We start from the raw sequence: 17,131 nt of genomic DNA on the forward strand, positions 1-17,131 counted from the left end.
GAACAGGCAAAACCAAGTTACAGCTTGCCAAAGAACATGTGCAGAAAAAGTAACGCAAATTATTAAGCTGCTAATTTTAATCTCTGTAATTAAATATGGACAATATTTAAATATGAATAATGCAGACAATATTTGTCAAGTGGGTAAACAGAAAATATACAGCAGATCAAGCTGGAATACCATACAGATATTAAAATTAGCACAGACATTAGAAACAGAGTTGAACAGGTGCTATGCAGTCAACTTGGCTATGAGATAGAATTTAAGATGCTGCAGGCATAGCATACATCCCAGTTTACACTTGTGACACATAGGTCACATGGCTTGATGAAGTGCACCAGCAGAATAACTGTGTTCTCCCAACTTCTGAGACTATTACTTGAGGCTGCAGGCAGCAACGAGAAGACTCTTTGTAACGAGGGCAATCCCCATGTCATGCCACCCAATAGGTAATGGCCAACAAGTGGAGCAAGTACCACCTGACAGAGGTTTCTAGTGGTTTTGCCATAATGATTGCAACACGCATTGTAACACTGGCTCATACTCTCTGCCTTGAAATGTATTTAAAATATTTCTATCCTACCTTCCCACTTTTTCAGTGTCCAAGGTGGCTTACATAGAATACAGTCAAATGGAGAAGAAAAATCAATACACAAAGCCCAGAAACCAAACTGTAAAATCCACATATATTAAAAAAAGAAAAGAAAAAGAGAAACAGCAATAGTGACCAATAAAATAACCAATCATTAAAAGGCTTCATAAAATAAAGCAGATTTCACAACACCTAAAAGATAATAGAGTCAGCGCTAAGAACCAAATGAGTTTTTCTGGGGAGTGTGTTCCGTGAGCAGGGACACTTTGTTCCATGAGTTAAAGGGAGATTATTCCATAATTAAACTCCTTCTCACCTGCCACTTAAACTTACTGTGAAGTTACAATAACCTTTAGTTATTGTGCCCAGATAACTATAAACCTAGATTATATATGTGCTCTCTAACATATATAATCCCAGGGAAGTCGTCGGTTAACATCATGCACACCAGCAAGAATGTGCCTTTTTCTCTAAGGACTTTTATTCATAAAATATTGATCCATGTGTATGGGCACAAACAAACCCTCACCTGGCTACATTTGTGCTTGTGCACACAGTTAAATATGCACAAGGTATGCAAGAGTTCGAGATGAAGGAAATGAAGCTGTTAGAAGCTATTGGGAGAATACAGCAGGTGTTTTGCACCCAGCCTATTATAGTGATTTTCCTTATCATCTAACTGCAACTCACAGAAATCACCAGAAACATATTAAATCCTCTGAACTTATGAAATAATGTATTATTGAAGTCACAGCAGGGGAGCCAACTCTGTTTAGAAGGTATAAAAAAAGACCAGCTCTAGAACAACCATCTTTTTCCATTACAAGGTTATGGTTAAAAGGGGGGAAGAGACAGTCTAATTTGCCAAGATGATGCACCGACACAAAAGGAACAGGGAAATAGTGCTTTGCTTCCATTCATTATTTCCTTTCAAAACATCAAGGAGAATCAATGCCTCCACATCAGATTCTCCATTCCAAATGCACCGACATAAAAAACAAAGATGCATTACAGATCCCCTTACATAGGAAATTTCATAAGAGTCGTGTATTCTACTACCACCCAAATAAATACCAACCCCTCTCCCAATTCAAGTTAATAACGTCTTTGAATTTTATTTTATTTTTCCTACTGGCATGCCTAATAGAACAGAGTTAAAATATAACCCTATCCCCAAACAAACAGCCAGTCACAATCAAAATATATTTCACCGCCTACATAAGATGCCTAGTGTCACATCTGTCTACAGTATGTACTGCATATTAAATTTTATAACCATTTTGCCTATAAAAGCAGGAGAGAGTTGATTGTTACACCTTCATCCTATAATATCCTAGTCCTTGCTCCTGAGCAGGCATTAAAAAGATTCCTACCTTTTCTCTGGCTTCCTCCTTTGAGCTCTCCTATCAGAGATGTCTGGGACTGTAGCAGGGTTCCAAGATGAATCCGAAGTTTCTTTGAAATATTGAACTTATGGATTGGAGGATGGTCCCCGACCATTCTCCAAACATGGATGGAAGCCTCTGATGTGTTTTAGCTCTGCACTCACATGCAAGCAGCAAGCCAAGACATACTGCTGTCTCTCCTCCCAGGATCCAAGCTGGAGAAGAAAAGTGGGGGGCATGGAAGCTTATCCCTGCAACTGGTGCAGCTGGCATTCCAACTACCTGGCAGGTGCAGAGGCACAGAAAGTTTCCATCGGCCATCTAAGCTGCAGAGGAACAGCAGAGAAGACTCTGTTTGTCCCTGACCTTGTGCTGCATTTCAAAGATGCAGGGGCAGTTCGTGGCAACATGACATTTTTGTTTGGCCACCAAGGCTACCCAAAAATTCTTAATCCCCAGCCTCTCAGTGATGCCAGAGTGAAGTGAGACAGCCTTAAGCTCTCTCCAAGAGAGGATATTACACAGTTAACGGGCATCTACTGTAAATACTATTCTGTCAGGGATGCTTTAGGGTGGATTCCTGCATTGAGCAGGGGGTTGGACTTGATGGCCTTGTATGCCCCTTCCAACTCTGCTATTCTATGATTCTATGATTCTACCTCTTTGTAAACATCTTCAGGACGGGCACAGGTCCCACTCAGAAGTGGTTGTCCTTATACCACTAAGCACACTTTGAGTCAGTGGACAAGACAGATCGACAGTGATCTGAAAAAATAGGACAAGATTGAGCCTTCAACACATCAAGCTCTGACTCTGTATCATAAAAGGTGAGACTCACAAGCCCAACTGAATACAAATGATCTTGTCCGCGAAGCAGGTGGCACACTCTTCACAGCAGGCGGACAATGTTTCAGCCTCCAAGTAGAGGCAATGCAGTTTCATCTGTCTATTCACCACCAGAAGAACTCTATGGGACGGCATTTTGCAGATGCAATAACAGCCAAGCAGAAAGATTTCTTCACAGTACCACTGCTGTTATACAGTCTTTAGGAGTATGCTAGAACTTGGAGCTGTACAGAAGTGGCAAGAGCCCAGAAAACCGGCAAAATGTGGCATTGGGCACAGAATTCAGCTTCCTACAGTTGTAAACTTTGGTGTGTGTGCATGTGTGTGTGCATGCATGTTATGATTCTGCCCTTACAATTGCAAAGATAATATCCAACATACTGCCTTAACTTTTGGTGTTGTAAAAGTTCCCAAAGCTGCAATCCTAATCTCACTTAATATGGAGTAAGTCCCACTGAACTCAATTGTATGTCTGAGTTACTACGCTTAAACTTCTGCTGCATGACAATTCAACCTACAACTATGTTGTTTGTACAAAACGTGCAGCATGTGCATAAATCATGCGCAGAATGTGGGTTTTCTGGGTGCAACAAAATACTTGTGCTATGGCTTCAGAGGTGATTTCCCCTAGTACAGTGAAGCACATGTATGAAAAGCCTTCTCTGGGAAATTAGAACCAGTGTTACAAGCAAACATAGAAAAATCCATTCATTAAATCACTGCATACCCATGTTTTATTCTTCTGCCTCCAGATCTCAGCTGTGAAGGAGATGAAGTAGCCGTTGGACCTTGAAAAGCTTCTCAGCATGAGAAATGGTTCATATGCCAAGACCCCAGTCAGCCTGAGCCTTGAGAGAAGACCCTTTTCAAAGCAGCAAATTATACTTTCCTTTAACTAAGTATGAAGAGGCGCTGGCTTTTGCCTGGGTTAAATCTCTGCACATTTAAGGAGAAAAATCTAACACATTTACATTTGAAGTTATAGTTAGTTAGTTCTAACACCAGCACCATGTACATTGATGGTGCTATATAAATAAATAAATAATAATAATAATAATAATAATAATAATAATAATAATAGTTCCATGGTGCTTGTGGTTTTATCGATATCAGCCCAACCTCAAGTCATATTTTTTTTACCTAGTACTATGTAGTTGACTAAGATCTCTCCTTCAATTTGTTCCTGTAAACCATTACCATTATAAATACTCAAAACTATATAACAACTACAAACAAAATTCACTACCACAAGAAGTAGCAATGGCCACCAATTTGGATGGCTTTAAAAGAGGGCTAGATAAATTCCTGGAAGAGAAGGCTATCAATGGCTACTAGTCCTGATGGCTATGTGCTACCTCCAGTATCAGAGGTACATAAGCCTGTATACTCTAGTTGCTGGGGAACATGGTTTGTACCATATCCTGTTTGTGGGTTCCTGGTCGACAGCTAGTTGGCCACTGTGTGAACAGAATGCTGGACTAGATGGCCCCTCGGTCTGATCCAGCTTGGCTCTTCTTATGTTCTTAAAAAGAATTTTAACTATCAACCATCAATACTATTGCCAATAACAAACAATATTAATTCTTGTCCTTTTGCTTTCAAGCCAGTAAAGCATGCCTCTTTCCTTATTGTGAGATGCATTAGTTGCTGGACATACTAACAGGTACAAGATGAAATTGGGGACTGGCCTAAAAGCAGGCGATGTCACAAAGGAATTGATGGCTCCCTAACATAGTGGAGAGAATGAAATTCCCTTGCACCGCTCCTTGGGCGAAGCAGCATTTGGGTGTGCTACCCCAACATGATAGGATGCAGGCTCACCAATCAAGGCCTACTACCTACCCCTACCACTCATTTCCAAGTGTACTTCTCCCACCAATCCCGGAAGAGTGGTTCAGAAAAGGTGGACACAAAGACAGATCAATTCACAGGTATGCGAGACACGACACGAAAGCAGATTCTTTAAGATTTCTCTTCAGAACCAAGTCTTATCTATAGCCTAAAATAGGGGTGGAGAACCTCAGGCCCGGGGGTCAAATCCAGACCGCCTGTGGGCCAAAATATGGCCCTTTGGGCTTCCCAAAAATACTATACTTCCTCCCCTTGGCGCCAAGTCTTTTCCGCCATCTACAAATTGCTCAGTGGATTCCCAGCTTTTGTACCATCTTTCCCCCCTTTCTAAAAAGTTGAAATGCCTCTCCTAAGGCATAGTTACTGGCAGTGGGTGCTTTAAACTAAAATATGCTGATATTTCCGACTCCAGCCTTTTTGCCTTCGCTCCCTCCATTTTGCCTTTGGCTTCTGTCCACCACTGGAATGCCCCCCCAAGAGCTTTTCTCTAATTGAAAGTGACCTAAAATGTATCCCAGAGTCCAAGATAGCACTAAAAAGCTACTTCAAATGCGTATGTTGTGCTCTACTAGATAGCAAACCAACCAAAGCTGAACACATGACCAGTTTTCACATCCATTACAAATCATTAAACTGAGCATCTTGTATCAAAAGAACCTTTTTTAAAAATGAAAACAACACTTCACATTTTATCTAATGCTTTTCATCTTCAAAGCACTTCAAGGATTAATTAAAATGTACCAAGATTTTTAATTTTACATTTTAAAAAGAGATTACCAGCTTAGGAGAGGTGGGGAAGGGAAGGGAAAGATATATGTTGGCAGCAAAATACCTTAATGGAAAGATAACCTTTAGGTGCTGGTAACCAAGTGCTTAGGGCCATTCACAATAATCAAATAAAAAAATCAACAGGCACCTGAATATACCTCTTGTGCAATTACAATGCTCTTTATAACATGTACAAGACACACTTAACCATGGTACATACAAGCTGTAGGAAGCATGCTTGTTCCTGAGTTCTCAAAGTGTATATATGCTGTGCACAAGCACTCAATAGAAGATGAGTATTGTAGTTCCTACATGTCTTAGGGAAAACTGCAGGTACATGACATACATGTGTAAAAGCCCTAATTCCTGAAATGTGTGAAGCACCTTTATTCTCCGTTCAGAAGTAGCTGAAATTAAGCAATGTTTTGCTTTTTAAATTCTTCATACAAGGTGATATCACTAAAAAATAATTCAGCAAAGTCAAAACATGTCTTTCATTTAAATGTAATAAATAAATAAATAAATAAATAAATAAATAAATACTGACCCCACAATAGCCTGGGGATATTGTTGTTGTTATGCTTTTGATGGTTTGAAATTTTTGTATATCTGTTTTTAATGTTCACTGTTTAAAAATTTTGTAAACCGCCCAGAGCGCTTCGGCTATGGGGCAGTATATAAATGTAATAAATAAATAAATAAATATAGTCAGGTACATTTGCTTTAAAAACTTGCAAACAGTTCACTGCTCTCTTGATGAACTATATGTAACGGCTATAGGACAGCACTGAAAGAGAGAAGAGTGGTTTCACAAAGATATGTGCCCACTACTCTTCAATGCAACCCTTGTTTTGACAAACTGTTCAAGAGGCTTTGTAATACAGTGCAAAATATATGTCTATTCAGAGTGAGGACAGAAAGCATTGCCCTTACTTTGATTTGGCTTCATGGATATCACAAAACATCATAAGAAAAAAAATGTGATTATGTTTAGGAGCATAAATTCAAGAACCAGAATTGGATCAGACTAAAGGTCAAATCTAGTCTAGCGTACTGTTCCAAACAGTAGCCAGTGAGATGACTTCAGGCAGGGCGCGAAGGCAACACCCCTTTCCTACTGCATATGCTCAGTATGTGGTATTCCGAGATACATTGGGTTGCTGCAGTAAAGGCAAGACGTGGCTTTTTCTATTTTGTTTTTCATCCATTTCATCTTCCCCTCTGCTTCCCGCTGAGCAAAAAAGAAGAGAATTAATATGCCAACTCTAGGGCTGGAATCATTTCAGGGCCAGTTGAAGGGGCTTGTTTATTAACATACTCCTCCACACACACCCAAATGCCCCATTTGGCTACCAGTGGAAGAGTGACAACAGTGGACCTTTGCACCAGTGCACTGGGAGAGTTCTCTGACAGCACATGTGACATCCCGCTGCCAGGCCTCCCTCTCTGCCAGTGGAGTGGCATTTCCACCACGTCCTATTGTCCCTCAGACACCTTCATGGGGAGCATAGAATTTCTTCCTTATTCTACTTTTCCCCCTAAACAAATACACACCCCTCCAAGATGTACTGATTGAACAAGCTTCCTATCACTTTCCTGCCTTCACTTGGATTTTGCTTTAATGTAGTCAAATTTGTTTTTCCCCCAATGGTGTTGCTGTTTCCACTCCCTCTGCAGTGTCCCATGCACCCCAAGGCCTTCTCCATAGCATGGGGGGGGGAATCCTCAAGAGCAGATCTGGGGCACAAATGGGGGAAGTGCAGGGGGAGGATATGACAGGGAAGTCCCACTGCATGAGACTTCTGCTCAAGAGAGCATTGGATCCAACCCTACATCATTAGGCTGCCTGTATGATCCCTGATTTGGCAGAGATTCTTCAGGAAGACAACCTGATGGTTGCTATTTTTAAATGACACCTAAGCTACAGATTGCAGAAAGCATTGGCCGCAAACAGGTAGTAAAATGTGTTTGGAAATGGTCAACAAGCCTGGTTATTTAACTCCTCCCAACAAACTCCATTTTTACTCCCCCAAAAAGTCTGTGAGAAACACTCAGCACAACTTCAACTGGCTAACATGCAGCAGTTATTCTCTCATTCCTAATAAGATTGGCCAAGAAGACTGGCTCCAAATGCTGGGCAATGACTGACCTACTCTAAGCCGTATGGCAGACTGGTGAAACCCTCTCATGGGCTTCAACAGAATTTGGGTCTGTCTTGAAGGACATTAAGAAGCATCAAAAACTTGAATTAGGTCCAAAATTGAACAGAAGCCAACAGGGCATGACATGCACTAATGTGGCATCTATTCATGTTGATTGCATTTTTCCTTGACGTAAAGACAAACATCTACATGTTGTTCTGGCTCAGCCTTCCCCCACCCTGGTGCCCTCCATATGTTTTGGACTTCAGCTCTTCTCAGCTCCCACTACTATGGCTAATGGTCAGGAATGCTGGGACTTATAGTACAAAACATATGGAAAGTACCAGGTTGGTGAAGGCTGTTATAAGTTAGCTATGTCACAGAGACCTCAGCTATTTGGGCTGTAAAAAAATTCTAATAAATAAATATAGTGTATCCAGTTTCTCCAAATAGATACATTTGGGGCTACATGAGCATAGTAGAATCCCAAGCATATTATAACATGAACCCTGGTTTGGGCTCAAAACTAAGATTGAGACATAAGAATAATCATAGGAGGAACAAGTTCCTAACAGAGATCAATCTAAAGTAACTGGATTAGTTATAGGTACAACAAAACTGTGTGATTATTATCCAAAACCATCAAAGAGGAAATAATTGAAATCGGGGTGGAGGGAGAGGAATCCCAAGATTCTAGATGAGATCTCTTCCCAACTTCTATAATTTTATTCTTTCATTCTACCACCACCATTAATTAATCAACACTGCCTTTTATTTTCCAATAATCTCTCTAAAAAGAGTATGAACGTTTAAAATGCAGCCTTGGTTGTTGTTGTTTTCAGAACCTTGGCCAAAGAGATCTTAGACTAGATTTGTTGCATTTTCCTTACAGTGTTTAGACGTTTGCTTCCAGTTATTTATTTATTTTATTTACAATATTCATATACCACTTCCCATTCAAGAATTTGGGAGCGGTGGACAAACCACTGCATCCAATTCACCAAAGTAATGAACTAAGTACAGAAGCTAGACAACTGCAGCAGGTTAGTGGTGAAGAGCTGTAATTCTTCATGCTCACGAAGGCAAGGAAAACACAAATCACACACTGATATTTTGTAAGAGCTCCCAGAAGAACAGCTATGTTAGTTTGTTGCAGCAAAACGAACAAAGAGCCATGCAGCACATAGTGGACCCTTGTCCACAAAAACTTAATGCCATTATAAGTTTAAGAACATAAGAAGTGCCCTGCTGGATCAGACCGAGGGTCCATCTAGTCCAGCACTCTGTTCACACAGTGGCCAACCAGCTGTCAACCAGGGACCAAGAAAACAGGACCTGGTGCAACAGCACCCTCCCACCCATGTTCCCCAGCAACTGGTGCACACAGGCTTCTTGCCTCAGATACTGGACATAGCACATAACCATCAGGGCTAGTAGAATCATAGAGTCATAGAATAGTAGACTTGGAAGGGCCCTATAAGGCCATCGAGTCCAACCCCCTGCTCAATGCAGAAATCCACCATTGATAGCCTTCTCCTTCAGGAATTTATCCAACCCCCTTTTAAAGCCATCACTACATCTTGTGGTAGTGAATTCCATAATTTAACTATGCACTGTGTGAAGAAGTACTTCCTTTTATTTGTCCTGAATCTTCCACCAATCAGCTTCATGGGATGACCCTGGGTTCTAGTATTTTGAGAGAGGGAGAAAAATGTCTCCTTATCCACATTCTCCACACCACACATCATTTTGTATACCTCTATCATGTCTCCTCTTAGCCTCCTTTTTTCCAAACTAAACAATCACAGCCTTTGGAACCTTCCCTCCTATGGGAGTAGCTCCAGCCCCTTAATCATTTTAGTTGCACTTTTCTGTATTTTTTCCAGTTCTATAATATCTTTTTTTAGGTGTGGTGACTAGAACTGTACAATGTATTCTAAGTGTGGTCGCACCATAGATTTGTATAAAGTCAGTATGATACTGGCAGTTTTATTCTCAAGTCCTTTTTTATAATCCCTAACATGGAGTTTGCCTTCTTTACAGAGGCCGCATGCTGGGTTGACATTTTCATCAAGCTGTCCACCACAACCCCAAGATCTTTCTTGTTTGGTCACCACCAGCTCAGATTCCATCAGGTTATACTTGAAATTGTTTTCCCCCAACATACAACACCTTACACTTGCTTACATTGAACTGCATCCACTATTTGGATGCCCACTCTCCCAACTTGGAGAGATCCCTTTGGAGCTCTTCACAACCTTAAATAATTTGATGTCATTGGCAAACTTGGCCACTTCACTGCTCACTCCTAATTCCAGATTATTTATGAACAAGTTGAAAAGAATTGGTCCCAATACCAATCTCGCTGGGACCCCACTATTTGCTTCCCTCCATCGGGAGAATTTAGTCTTTAAAGTGCTACAATATTCTTTGACATTTGTTAATGTGTAAAGAACCAGAGATGTATGAGAAATTTGTTTCAGTTTGCTTTTGATCAGGATTTACTCAGTTTTCACCTTTCGGATTGAACATGGACTCAGATGCAATCTGCAGAGGAAGTCCATACTTTTTCCAAGTTTGCAATGTAATTTGCAGACCCCCAAAAATGTGTTCGACAGCATGCCTACATTTGAAAAATGTGCATGAAAAATGTGTACATCTCAAAAATGCGCACAGATATACTTTAATCAATGACAGAAGTATGTATACATTTCAAAGATGATTCACACATCCCTATAAAGAACCGCTTACCAACATACTGTGTAAATATCTTTTATTAGTGGACTAGAATGGGGAAATCCAGTACTGCCAAGAATGAGCTACATCCAGCTTTACATACACTTGGCTTCTGTTTATTGGATCAACTTCTGTTGATGGACAGAGGCAGCTTCTCAAACTTTGCAGAGGTCTTATTCAGACATAAAAAATCTTTTGTTTAAGATTCACTGGAAAAAGCAGAAAAACAACTTCACTGCCTACATTTGCATGACTGCAGATTATTTTTATCTTTTGGGAATGTGAAGGGAAAAGACTCAACGTTCCCTAAGGAACAGAATTGGCCCACTTCCACAAGTTTCAGTTCGAGTTTATCTTTTTATATCTAAACACAAGAGGGCCATATATGCCCCGCCTTGGTTCATGATCAAAACTTTCTATTAACATAAACAGGAGCTCATCATACAGCTCAAGGTCAGAGTAAAGTGCCAAAGCTTTGTAGTAAGGTGATTAATTCCATCACCCTTTAACCCTAATTAACCAACAGTGTTTGAAAAACCAAGTAAGAAGATACTATATCTCCAAAGTCAGTTTGAACCAATATCTGGGCTACAAGAGGAAAAAGTATTGTAACAAGTGTTGGATTCTGAAGAGCGACATGCAATTATGACTATCGAATGGAAAATAAATATTCCAATGGAGTTACGCAGGCTTTGTAGAACTGTGTATCACTACAGAATACATAAAAAAAATTCATTTCCACTAGAGACACACAAAACAACATATGCTCAAGAAAACTCACTGGAGAGATGTTTGGTGCACCGACACAATTTATTTGTCAAAAAATGTCCTTAGCTAGGTGAAATGTTCTTACAATTCTCTTTCTCGGCCAGAAAAAACACACAAATATTTTGTTGCAAATTCCCAAAGTATATTTATAAATCCCATGTTATTCTGTACAGCAGCTTCTTTAGAATACACTTAGAATTCCAGGAAAGTTCAGTCACTTGAAGATAGTATCTGGCTTTTTAATATTCAGTGCTATTCCTAGCTCTCTTTCACACATACTTCTCCAACATCTGAAAGGATTGTTATCCTTCTATATGCAACCCCAAATATACTATGTAAAAACAGACGACAGAAGAGATGCCAGATTTACGGCTATTAGTTTTCTCCCTCTACTAGTAATAGTACATCTACAATTATATTCCTTTTGGTGCATGTCCAAAGTACATCTAGTACAGGAAGAGTATTGGTGAGGGTTAAAGATGTTAATCCAAAGCACAGATTCTGGGCAAAATGTGTGAAAAAGACAAATCCAAGGAAAGAAAGCTAGTCTTAATATCAATGAGGTAATTTCTACTTTCTCCCCTTAATATAGCTACCAGCCCAATTACCCATCAATGACTCTGCAGCCTCTGCAGATTTCTTACCTGCCCTCAAAGCCTTGCTGACCAAGAGATTTGTGATCCCCATTAGAGAGTATCAATAAAATAAGAATTCCAAACCTGCCAAATTTAAACTTCAGCTTTTCCGATTTATATTATTACTAATCTGTAGTTCACAAGATCTGTTCCAGTTTTAAGCTTCCCACCTCTCTCTCTCTCTCTCTCTCTCAACAGCTGAAGCTGAATGCTTTGTGAGCTGTCCTTTGATATTTCATGTTCATCTGTAGCACAATCCAGCATTTTCCTCTGCTGAGGTTTAGTTAAGGTATTTCCCTCTGGTGTAATTGTGTTGTTTACAGATACCAATTTGTCTTTTAAGCCCAAGAACTCTTGATACTAAGGGCTAGATACTCTGGCTCATTATAGTGGCTTATTGTGACAGTATCTAGGTTTCCAGCATGAGGGAGAGGGCACGCAAAAACACTTGCCCTGCTAGTATACTGCTGAAGTAGGAGGCTGAAGAATACAAATAGCAATCTACTCAGCACTATTTCTACACAAAGTTAAAATATTGCCATTTCCAGCAGCATACTCACAGGCAGACACTTCTTGAAACTGCAAGGGGAGTGTAAGCAAGCTTCAGTTCATTTATCATAGCTCCTGTACTACTTAGGTGCAAAAATGATAATAAAGAGTAATTTATATGACATTTGGGGTACAAGGTGCTTTGCCACATTTATCACATTCAAACGTATAAGTCCCCTTGCTGCAACAGGCATTATTATTTTTAACAGGTAGGGAACCAAGATCCACAAAGCTACACCACTTATATAACAGTATACACTTGCTCTGAATAAGTTGTCACCCTCATGTTCTATACTCGCAGTTATTAATACATATAATTTAGAATCAGCATTGCATCTATTAGTATGCACTGAAAGAATGATTTAAAACCCTCCCTTTTACCAAGTACTCTTGAACGTAAGTATTAGAGGGCTGTTAGAAGTATATCAAGGCCAGGGCAACAATCTCTCTTTCAGGATGCCTCTAAGAATCTACCCCAGAATTAAGATCCAAACTCAAATTACTGGCATTCAAATGCCATCGACACTTCAGTTCTCTTTCTCATGCAGTTTGAGAAAAATAAATCTGTGAAAGATTCCATTAGATAGAGAGCACTGACCAATTGCCACTTTCCAGGCGTTATTGTAGAGCTCTGTGTTTAGAATTTGTGCCCCTGCCAGATTCTTCCCCATTCCATTTTCAAGTAGTAGTTTAAGGGGAAAACTGATTGGTGGCTCCCCAATCCAAAACATCTGCATTGGCACACTTCCCTGCAACACTGGCATAGCATCATGATGTGCAATCTAGCCCTGGCATATTGGACGACATATCCCATCTTAAGCATTTATTAGCTAATGCAGTAAGTCTAATACCCACAACTTTCACATATTTATTTGGCAGTAAAGCCCACTTATTTTAGTTGAATATCTTTCCAAGTAAGCTTACTTAGGATGAGACTAAAAAAGACACACAACGTTTCCTGGACTTTTTTATCCAAAGACCAAATAACAAAAGTTTTATATAGTACATTTTAGCTATATCAGATTTAGGTAGCACTTTTTAGCATGTCAAATGCATTATTTTACACCTTGCATTATATACGCCTCTACCACATTTATGCCATACTAACCAGATTCTATGCAGGACAAAGTGTAAAGTGAGTAGACAAACTCTGTGCCAACACTCAGAATTCTGCTGCAGTTTAATTAATCCATTTTCACATATGCCTCTAACATCAGTCAACCGCGTCAAAAGCCTTAACTTGTGATTTGGCAATAACACACCTGTCCAATAGATTCTTTTAAAAAAAGAAGAAAAAGAATAAAGACAAGGGGGGGATTTTCCTGAGTTTGATGTCATGCTTGGAACAGAAGTGGGGTTTGGAATGCACAATAAGAATCTCTCCAGCAGCACTTACATAAGGCACTGCCAAACTTCATGTTATCTCCACAGAGTCAGTAAGTTGTTGATTTGTTCCCCAGGGAGATCGGCTTAATGAACTAAATGACACAATTCACATTGATAACAACAGCAGAAATCTGTCCAAGGAAGACACCTAAGCAGTGCAAGGTAAGAACCCACCCCAATTAAACAGTCATCTAGTGCAGTATTTAATGAGCTGAAAGCAATCTGTTCCCTGAAAGGGTCCCATTTAACCAGATTGTTTATTAAGAGGGGGCTGACTTTAATAAATTCAGAGAAGACTGAAAAATGTTTACAGCCAATTCATCCCAGAGAAGAAGTGGACACAGTTGATAATGTGACAACTCTTTATTGAACCTAATCACTTAAGTCAAACCAGCCAGAAAAGCTTGCTTCTTGAAATGTTGAAGTGACCTTTCTAGCATGCTCATTAACACACATTCTCTCTCTCTCTCTCTCTCTCTCTCTCTCTCTCTCTCTCTGGTGTGGATATAAAGCAATTATTTGTTGATGCAGCTAGTAAAAGCCTTTCTGCTGTATTATCTATTAAACAAAGGATCAAATACAAAGTTTTTTTATTCTGACAGAATAAGTTTTCAAGTTACACAGGGCCGCTCATTATGCATTTCATCACTTTTTCCCCCATTTGTGTTTTATGCCCATAACTGGCTTTAATGTTTTTGCTGCCCAAGATATCCCTATCTCCTCAAAACACACACACACACACACACACACACACACACACACACAAAAGGGGGGGAAACTAGGACTTCAATCTAGTAACTATATACTAGTCAAAGGGAGTGTGTCCCATTGGACCAAGTATACATTCTTAGGATCACAGTGCACATTGCCTAAACCTGCCTCTGCCTTTTTCTCCTTCCCAGACCAAAATCTGATTCTCTTCCTGATGCCCAAGACCTGCCTCACTTTGTCTCTTCTGGTACAACCACCTCAGAGAAATCTGTTTGTATACATACTGGGACTAAGAGACAATTTATCCACAAAAGAGACAATAGTTTATCCACAAACTGTGAACTTGTTCTAGCTCTCCATCCCACCAGCAATCCCTTCTATAAGTTGCACAGAACTCAATGGGGATGAAAGGATCCCACCCACCACTCTACTCCCCTTTCACCATGCTGACATTCAGTTTGGAGCCTACAGAAAAGTATTTGAGTTGTGAGGGAGGTTAACATTTCATGGGGTTGTATACAATGTTAGTCTAACCTAAATTCCATTCATTTCAATGGGTCTACTCTAAGTAGTAATAATATTGGATACAAGCCATTGTGAGGATAACCTGCTTTGTATTTTCAACATCAAAATGAAACTCCTCCTGAAGAGCAGATACTGCTGAAAAATAAGTTATATCTTCTTTAAACTACTTTTTCACAAACAGAATCTCCTGGGACTTTAAGTAACCCCTTTTCACATCAGTGGAAAAAGTCCCAACAAATTCAGATGACACCTGCCATCTTCCTGACTTTTATATCTTGGTTGGAAAACAAACAGCACAATTTATTTATTTAAAAGCAAATAAAAAGTTAATTTCTATACGGAGGAATTCGGTAGTAGACAAGTGCCTTAAGTTCCAAATCAAATCTGGTTCCGTTTACTCAACTACAATAAAGGAAGACGAGAAGTTGCATGTGCCCATTGGTACCTCAAGGCTCTCCAGATCATATGTACATCCAGTGAGATCTGCGGGACTTACTTCTGAGTAACCATGAGAACGAGTCGGCTGCACGTATGGAGTGCACCTCCTGAGAGGTGGCTCCAAAGTTATCTTTAAAAGAAGCCCAACTCGTCGGGATGTATTAAATTTTAAATGGGGCAACAGAACTATGACTGCAGTTCTATTCACCCCTACGGAGTATGACTTTCTCCCACGTAAACATGCGTTGGATTGGGCTGCACGATAGTTTAAAGCAGAGGGGGTCAGAAAGAAAGAAAGAAAGAAATAGAAAGAGAGAGAGAATAAAGAGAGACGCTCCCCCTTTGCTTCCGAGTCACAAAGCGGTACCAGTCTCAGCATCACCGCCCAAGCCAAAAGCTGCATCTTACCTTATCTGTTGTTGCTGCTGCTGCGGATAGATGCTCAGTCTTTACCAAGGGGGGTTCCCCCAACTAGGCTAGCCTCTTCTAAAACCGGCCGGTTGATCTGCTCCACCGGACTACACACACACACGGAGTAGATGGAAACACCACCTCCCCCGCCCGGTCCTTTTATTGCTCGAATTTGCTAGGGACGGTGGCGGCAAAAGCTGCAACAGAAAGGAAGGCTCCGATCCAGCACACTCCAGCGCTTGTGGAGGATCTCTTCGGTGATCCTAGACTGAGGAAGCTCCGGCCGGTCCGATCTTCGCGAGATCAGCGGACGGAGGGAGGCAAGGGGGGGAGGACCTGGGCGGAATCAGGAGTCCCCCTCCCCGGCTGCCTCTTCAGGGCCTGCCCGTTCCTTCTTTCTCCATGCTGTCCGGGGTGGGGGGATGCAGCCCCCTGTGGCCAGCTGTGCGCCCTGCGCTGCGCACAGGCCCCCGCCGGCTGCTGCTGGGACCCCGGGCTGGACAGGGCAGGGGCACGTCCCGCTAGCTCCGCTGCGGCCTCCCCGGGGCCTGCAGGCACGCCGGGCGGGGGGAAGCGAGGCCCAGACCCGGTTTAGAGAGGCTGGCGGGGGAAAGCCCCCGAAGAAGGTCGCAGGCAACGAGAGGAGGGGGGAGGCGGCGGTGGCGGCGAGAGCGCAGAAGCAGCAGCAGCAGCAGCAGCAGCCCGGCCTGGGTGGCCGCTGGGTGCCGCGCTGCGCTCGGGCTGCCTTCGTTTCACTCCTTCATTCACTCCCTCTCTCGCTCGCTCACTCCGGTCGCCGGCTGGGCTTCTCCTCAGCAGCGCTCCGCCGCCGCCGGCTCTCAAGTGCCACCGCTCCAGCACCCGGCTTCTGCGCTCCCCGGAGCCAGGCTGCTCCCCTCCCGGCAGGGAAGGAAGGAAGACGGGAAGGCGGGCTCCGGGCGGCGCTAAGCGAGGCTCTTCCCCAGTGTGGCTTTGGCTGGCTGGCTGGCTGGCTCGCGGAGGGCAAGCGGAGCCCAGCGCCGCGCCGCCGCCGCCGCTCCTCAGCTGGCGCGTCCTCCCCACCCCCCTGCTCGCGCCCGCCCCAGCCTGAGGAAGTGGCCGCGGCTCGCTCAGCGGCAGCCACGGAGGGTCTGTGTCATGTCTGTCTGTGCAGCGGAGAGGAAGACGGGCGGCGAGGAGCCGAGGCGGGGCCAGCCCGCCGACACACACGCCGCCCAGTGACAGGCGGCGAGCGAGGGCCCAACCAGGAGCAGCCCCCTGCTGCAGAAGCCCTCCCCTTCTCCCTCTCCCACCCACCCCGCTCTTTCTGGCCGCCTCATGAAGGAGGCTTCCTATACCGGGGAGAGAGGGCCGTCGCTGACAGCCGGCGAAGGAAGCGCTCTGGGCTTC

At 42.3% G+C, this 17,131-nt stretch overlaps 1 protein-coding gene across 2 annotated transcripts in view; it reads right to left on the reverse strand.

The window, feature by feature from the left end:
• LARGE1 (LARGE xylosyl- and glucuronyltransferase 1) overlaps window positions 1-16,733 on the reverse strand; it is a 397,052-nt gene extending 380,319 nt beyond the window's left edge. The window contains exon 1 of one of the 2 annotated variants that reach the window (XM_063133451.1): window positions 15,740-16,733. The gene's annotated coding sequence lies outside the window, so the exon portion shown is untranslated. Of the gene's footprint in view, window positions 1-13,379; window positions 13,400-15,739 lie in introns of those variants that run through there. The other variant, XM_063133452.1, reaches the window with a different exon arrangement.
• Between the last annotated feature and the right edge of the window lie 398 nt (window positions 16,734-17,131).

Source organism: Elgaria multicarinata, chromosome 9, assembly GCF_023053635.1.
Source record: "Elgaria multicarinata webbii isolate HBS135686 ecotype San Diego chromosome 9, rElgMul1.1.pri, whole genome shotgun sequence".
In the NCBI taxonomy this organism is placed as follows: Eukaryota; Metazoa; Chordata; class Lepidosauria; order Squamata; family Anguidae; genus Elgaria; species Elgaria multicarinata.